The following is an 8,217-nucleotide window of genomic DNA, read 5'->3' on the forward strand; positions in this document are numbered from 1 at the left end:
CAAATAAGACCCCTAACATCACCCTTAAGCTCTCTACAAGGGTTTCCAACAATACCATCATCCCGGACACGAAATCAAGAAGCAATAAAACTACGATCCCCACAACGTAAGTATTGCTATATTGCCTCTCTTTTTCTTTGTAGTTTGAGTTTTTTTAAAGATATTTAATAGTTGAGAAATTTCTTAATTTCTGGTTTTAAGCTCTTAAATATCAAGGAAGGTTGATTAATTGATTTCATAATAGTTAGAACTCACGGACTGTTTTTGGGTTGTTTCGTGTAGCTTTTGGGCTGTCTATTTTGTTGTTGTTAAATGGAGCTTTTGGAGGATAAATGGTGTGGATAAACACCACATAATGAAAAAAATCACGGATTAGTCATTATGTTTAACACTACTATAGTCGTCATTTTGAATATGAATTGATTAGGGTGTATTGGGATGTTGTAAGCTAAATATAATATGGATTTTGACTTGCATCTACTGTATGAGGTAATTATATTGTGTTCCTACAGGTTCTTAAGTTATCTTGGCATTGGTTAAGTTAAATGGATGAACTAGACAAGAACTAGTGAATAAAGTTGCTAATTAAGAATAATTGGAGTTGTGGATCATTTTCTTTGTTATGGATATATGGTATAAGGATGGAATTATTGATGAAGGATTTCATTATCATATTAATGATACTATTATGCTAAAGTAAAAAGTCTATAAGGGATGATATGAGGTATACAAATTCCAATTGGAGCTTGTCGCTCGTCGTAAAATAGTTATGACTTGTTGTTATTTTATGGTGTCTTGTTATTGATAATTATGTATTGCTGGATTTCTCTGGTAATTGTTGTTGGTATATGATATTGGAGGAGGCTGTTGTTACAGGGGAGATGCTGCCCGAATTTATATAAACGAGCTGCAAGTTTAAGTTGCAGACTTAGCCTTTATTCAACACTGATTTTGAATCTCCTTATGCAATGGTAGATTGAGTTGAGTTGTTTGAATAGTAGCTTGGGAGGTATTAAGGACTCACCATGGTTAAGGTATGTTAAAGCACTTCCCTCTTTCTTTTGGCATTATCTAAAGTGAAATGAATACGCTATTTCATAATGGACCTACTCCTAGACTAAGGTTGCCCATATTGTTCTTTCCTTATAAAGTTATTTTAAGCAAGTATGTATGATCCTTGAATCCTATAGAAGCTCATATTGATGGTATGATGTCATAATGTTAATCGAAGGTGCAACGACCTTAAGTCACTCCAAAAGGTTTAGAATGTGATTCCATGAGTCTAGTATGCATTATATATAATATCTATTTTACTCTACCGAGCCGCGCTATAGTAGGCTGGGTACGACACCTATTGTGCAACCACTGATCAGTTGGATTTACTGAGCTCTACGTGGCCGGGTACGATTCTACCGAGCCTTATGATGGCCAGGTACGTTTTTACCGAGTCCTCTTTGAGGCCAGGTATGATATGATGATGATGATGCTTACAGAGGCGTATGTTTAAAAGTTTATGTATATATATATATATATTATGCATTTCATGTCAGTAGCCCCAGAGGCACGCAAATGTTACAAGTTGTATCTCCTCTATCTCTCTTTATATTACTGTTCTTGTTTATGCGTTCCTGCCTTACATACTCGGTACTTTATTCGTACTGACGTCCCTTTTGCCTGGGGACGCTGCGTTTCATGCTTGCAGGTCCCAATTGATAGGTTGACATTCCTCCTAGGAGGCTATCAGCTCAGCGGAGGTGTTGGTGCACTCCACTTGCTTCGGAGTTGCCTATTTGGTCAGTATGCTTTTGATATGTATTGATTGGTATGGTGGGGCCGTGTCCCGACCTTTATGATTTTATGTACTCTTAGAGTCTTGTAGACAGATGTTACGTTTATGGATACTTGTATGGCCTTGTTGGCCTATGTGTTGAGTTTACAAATGGTCATGTCGGCCTTATAGGCCCGTATGTCACATGTATAAGTTTGTATATCATGTTGGATCGTCATATGTTGAGTACTCCCTTATGTTTTATTCTTGTTATCTCATGACGGGTTTCTGGCTCATTTACTCAAGATAGTATAATAAGAAAGATATGTTATGTTGGTACTCAGTTGAGTAAGGCACCGGGTGCCCGTCGCGGCCCTTCGGTTTGGGTCGTGACACAGAGGCAGGAAAATCACAACAAATTGTGCATTCATAGAGTAATGTAGTGGGGCCAATTCCTCAAACTGAAAGTTTTGACTTGAGTAGTAAGGAATTGACGTATCGAAATGTAAAAATTACAATTGAGGATATCAAAGATGAGGTTGAGTACGGAAAATCAACAATGATCTGCTATGTGCTGGGATCTAATCCCCATCTGGCAGTTATGGATGGTTACGTCAAAAGAATTTGGGGAAATAGAGGAATTGACAAAGTTGCAGTAGTGAATAAGGGGGGTCTTCCTTGTGAGATTTCAATCTGAAGAAGCTAGAAACAGAACAGTTGAGAAATGAGTCCAGATGTTTGATAAAAAGCCATTAGTAATTAAACGTTGGAAGCAGGATATTGATATGAACAAGGAGACAATTGATAGGATTCCAATATGGATTAGGCTTATAGGGTTGGACATCAAATATTGGGGGAAGAGTGCACTTACTAAGTGTCATGACCCCAAACCGGACTCGGTCGTGATGACGCATCTCGTAAAGACATGGCCAATCGACACAATTCACAAATTCATTTTTTAACAATTTTAATAAGTCAATTTAAGTCACTAATAAGAAATAAATCCCAAAATTTAGCGAAATAGAAAAATGCAGAAATAGATATAGCCCGACATCTTGGTGTCACGAGTCACAAGCATCTACTAAGGTCTAAATACAATGTAAAGTCTGAAAATGTACTAAATACAGTCTAATGAAATCAAGAGGGAGAAAAACAGTGCTGCGAACGTCGGGCAGCTACCTTGCTAAACTCCGATGACTTTGCCTCTGAGCAATCAATACCCGCTACCGGGTTCAGAAATACCTGAATCTGCACACAAGGTGTAGGGAGTAACGTGAGTACTCCGACTCAATGAGAAATAAAGGTAAATGAAAGCTGAGCATTAAGAAAGCACGTAAATCACGTCAATACTCTACAACAAATACATGATATTTCCAACACAGTACAGAAATCATTTACTTCGTAAATCATGCTCAGTTTTGGTGAAAACCTTTTAAAAATAATTTTCAACAGTTTCAAACGAGTGATAAAGCAGTGAGTAAACATAATAGAAACATAAACAGCCCTCGACAGAACTAGCCCCGGGCTACCTCACAATCACTCGTAATCAGCCCCTCGGGCATATCATAAATCAAGAACCGCCCCTCGGGCAATAACATGGAACAACATTAGCCCCTCTGGCTATATCACATAACACACTGGGTACCCGTGCTCACTGGGGGTATACAGACTCCAGGAGGGGCCCCTTACAGCCCAAGCGCAATATCAAGCCACCTCGTGGCATAATCAATAGGCTCTCGGCCTCATATCAACAAGCCACCTCGTGGCGTACAATCTCAGGCCTTTGGCCTCATAATCATAAATCAGTGTCTTTCTGCTACGACGTGCGGCCCGACCCGAAAAGTATCCTCACGACACAGGCCCTCGGCCTTACTCAGTCAGAATCTCAGAAGCCACTCGGGCAACAGTAAAACATGATACTCAGCCCAAAATATCATTTAATGTGTTAAAACAGAGTAAACATGGCTGAGTTTTGAAAACGGTATAATATAGCATGACTAAGTACAAATATTAAAATCAAAACAGTGAGGAAATAGCAGTAAAATCCCGTAAGGGTCCAAATAGTTGGCACGAGGTCCAAATATGGCATTCAACCCAAAGCATGATGATAGCAAACAGTTTTCAATCAAATACGCAGTAAAAGGTCATTCGGGATGGACTAAGTCACAATCCCCAATGGTGCACGATCCCACGCTTTCCATCTAGCATGTACGTCACCTCAACATAGCACAACGATGTGAAATCCGGGGTTTCATACCCTTAGGACAACATTTACAATCATTACTTACCTCGATCCTATCCAAACTCTAGCCCGCGATGCCCTTGCCTCTCGACTCGGCCTCCGAATGCTCCAAATCTAGCCAAAATCAGATTTATACCATCAATATATGCTAGGAGAACAAACCCCACTCGAAAATATCCAATTTATACCAAAAATCTCGAAATTGACCAAATCCGGTCCCCCGTCCCATGTCTCGGAACTCGATAAAATTTATGCCAAAATGATCCTCACCCTCCCCACGAGTCTACACATATCAAGAACACTTAAATCGGAGTTTAATTGACCCCTCAAATACCCATTTTAAGGTCTCTTAATCTCAAGCCCTAATTACCCATTTTGCACTGATATTTGCCCAAAATTTCACCACTAATTAGGCCTTTAATCACATATAAACGAGTTATGATGTCAAGAATCTTACCTCCAAGAGATTACCCTTCGGCCCCTCTTCAAAATCTCCCAAAAAGCTCCAAAACCGACTTGAAATGGTGAAGAACAACTCAAAAATCGTGAAGGAATTCTTTTATATCTTATGGCCCAGGCTTCTCGCAACTGCGACCAATTCCTCGCTCCTTCGGAACCACTTCTGCGGTCTGAGCACTGATAACTAGGGATTATGATGCATTTTACACTCATTCTTACTTGAGTTTTGATTAAAAATGTGTACAAAATAGTCCCAAAGGCTTATATGTTGTACTTGTTTGCAGGGTTTGGTAAAAAATGTGACAATTCGTCAAAACCAGCTTAAAAAGGAGTGAAACATGCACAAGTACCAAGAACTACTCCAAGCACAGTGCAATAGGTCCACTGCAGCCGCACTCCATTTGGTGCGGTCCACAGTGAGGAGGTTCAGAGAGGTGCCTATTTCAGGAAATCAAGCATTGCCGCCGCAAAACATATCATGCGGACCGCAATGGACTTACCACGGCCGCACTTGATATTGTGCGGTCCGCAATTATGGAGTTCAGAGAGTGGAAGATTTGGATCTTAATGCCAATGCGGTCCGCGGTCCTCTTTGTGCGAACCACAACAGAAGCCACCGCGGCCGCGGTGCATTTTGTGCGGCCCGCGGTGGCCAAGTTCAGAGAGCAGAGATTAAAACCAAGAAGCCTCATTGCGGCCGCACTCGATTTTGTGCGGACCGCACTACCCCGCATGGGTATTTTTGTCCAGAAAATTCGGGCTAGTATAAATAGTTTCTTTTCCCATTTTTAAGTCATTAGTTGTAATTTAACGCTCAGTTGCGGTAGTGAATAGTGTTCCTTACCTATTTTGAGTAATTTTAGAGTAGTTTTATCATTGAATCTTCAAGTATTAGTTTGTAATCAAATATTATGGGGTTTTATTCATCTATTTCTTTGTTTTCTTCTATCATTATGAGTAGCTAGACCCATTAGCTAGAGCTGTGGCTCAACCCTAGTGTGGGTATTTGATGGATCTTGTGTTTTAAGGCTTGAATGTCTATGGGTGTTTGATATTTGGACTAATTTATGGTTTCAATGTTGAATTAGTGGTTGCAAACACTAATTTGTGCCTATTTGACTTGGGTTATTCTTGAGAAAGAGAACTTGAGTCTAGGAAAATTAGTCCAACAAGGAATTGGGGCGTATTCAAGAGATTGATATCCCCAATTAAAAGGGTAAACCTAGAGATAGTAATACCCGACTTGAACCTAAATTGGTCGCACAAATTATCATACCCAATTGGTCTTGAGAAAGTCAATTAGGGAAAAATCACTCAAACTACCGAGAGGTATAGAGTGAGAAGTCCAGTGCATTAGTTATATCGTAATCCCCAACATGACAACCTAGCCTTAGCCTCGAGAACCCGTCAAATATCTACCTTGGAGAAAGTCACTTCCCTAATGCCTTCTTAACTATTTAGACAACCCTCAAGTATTTCACTCTTAGCTTAATTTAGCATCTTATTAGCATAATATTAGAAGTAATCAAAAGGCCAACTATGATTAGAAGTGCAATTAAGAGCAATTATGCATCTCTAGCTTAGATAGAAACCAAATTCCCATTTCTAGCTCCTTGTGGAAATCGATCCCCACCTTCTCGGGTAAAAGCTGCTTTGACCACTCTCGCTACTTTGTAGTAGTACATGGTTGGCTCCGATCAAACACCGCTTCTGCGGTCATCACTTAAGGCCCCCTTGCGTACCTGCGACTAGACATCCGCTTCTGCGGGCCCGCAGGTGCGGTTCATATCCCGCATCTGTGGTTTTCACTAACTTTTCATTTGGCGGCATATGCGGCTCCCAACTCGCTTGTGCGAGAACTCACATGCGGTCCCCTAGCCACAGGTGCAGTTATGACTGCAATGGAACATCTTCAGCTGCCAAAACCAAACTCACTTCTTCCGTCAACCATCCGAATTCGCCCCGAGGCCCCCGCGACCTCAACCAAAAGCACAAACACATCATATACCACTATCCAAACTTGCACCAATATTCATAACACCTCAAACAACATCGGATCGACCAATTCACATCAAAATCAAGCCTATGATTCCAAAATCTTCCGAATTCCGCTTTCGATCAAAAAGTCTACCAAACCACTTTCGAATGACCTTAAACTTTGCGCCTGCAACTCCCGAAATTCCATTCCGACCCCTTTATCAAAATCTCACCTATCAACCAAAAAACGCTAAAATTCCAATCTTGCCAATTCAAGCCTAAATCTACTCCGGACACATTCCACTCACGCTCCTAAGTCCCAAATCACCTAACGGAGCTAACCAAATCATAAAAATTCCGATCCAAGATCATATACCAACAAGTCAAAACTTGGTCAAATATTTCAAAATTTTAAACTTCAAACCGAGGACTGTTCTTCCAAATTCATTCCGATTATCCTAAAATCCAAAACCAACGATTTACATAAGTCATAATATATCACACAGGGCTAGTCATGCCCGAGAACTAGCGATTGATGTGCAAAAGATCAAAACGACCGGTCGGGTCATTACATCCTCCCTCACTTAAACATAAGTTTGTACTCGAATGTGCCCAGAGTTGTTACGGAAACCATCAAATCGATGTATGACCTTACCATGCATATACCCGGGGGTGATCCCACGTCACCCTATCTAATATAGGTCCGATAACACAATGTAACTGAAATGTTTACAATCCAACCTAGCCCATAAATCTTAGAACCACATTCCCACTTCTGAAATCATCCACAAGATCAGAATCTCACATTTTTACTCTGAATAAGCCTGAACAAGCTGTAATAACCCATACATGCAACCTCAGGTGCAATTACATGATATACCACATAACTCGAACACTTGTAGCAATAACTTCTAATCATAGCAGCTGCACACAACAACCGAATACCGAAAGTAAACCTCTTATCAACTAAAGTCTTATTCCAACACTTTCATACACTGCCAATGATAAATGAAACCTATAGGAAGTCAATAACTATTCCTCAGATCAACCATTCATGAAGCCACTCCTCCTTTGGCAAGGACCATAGAATTTTCTGAGACGAACCTCGATATTATCCTTCCAACATGTTGAAATCGAATCCGTTTGTATCCATTATAAATCCCAACGATCTCATCTAATCCAACACAACTACTCTAGTGACATGACATATCAATACAAACTAAATCCACAACTCGTGCAATCCGCACATCAATAAGCAACAATCTAGACATACTCCAGTCATGAAAATAACTCAAATGAAAGAGTTGTACCGCAAGCTCACCAGTACCACCACAACAAAATGCTGGGAACCCGTCACACATTATAGAAACAGAACACACGAATCTAACCCGAAGGGTCATACCTCCACATAACTTCGCTGCAGCGTGAGACCCTATCCAAACACTAGTCCTCATGAAACACCTCCAGTCACTCTGCTCAAAATCGACAACCGCGTGCAATTTGATGTCTAGAACCAAAGCAAATCATCATAACCACAGTGAAGCAAATACATAACACCACACAAACCCGAAAGGACATAACTGATACGCCATCCACAGAGCAATACCCAATACTCTTCCCACTCGACTTCCACTATGAAACCCCAATGGAACTGCACCATGTGTGCCTATAACCAACAAATCATAACGCCTCGCAACACAGAAAAGTAACTCATAGATCAACTCAGAACACTAATATCTTAATAATAACTGAATCAACACATCCCTCACCA

General features: G+C 40.5%; 1 long non-coding RNA gene across 1 annotated transcript; it reads left to right on the top strand.

The window, feature by feature from the left end:
* LOC142174870 (uncharacterized) lies at positions 1-1,991 on the top strand. Its single transcript, XR_012703960.1, has 3 exons — positions 1-106; positions 877-1,034; positions 1,703-1,991. It is a non-coding gene; the product is annotated as an uncharacterized LOC142174870 (long non-coding RNA).
* Positions 1,992-8,217: the final 6,226 nt, after the last annotated feature.

This window comes from Nicotiana tabacum, chromosome 20 (genome assembly GCF_000715075.1).
Source record: "Nicotiana tabacum cultivar K326 chromosome 20, ASM71507v2, whole genome shotgun sequence".
NCBI lineage: Eukaryota > Viridiplantae > Streptophyta > Magnoliopsida > Solanales > Solanaceae > Nicotiana > Nicotiana tabacum.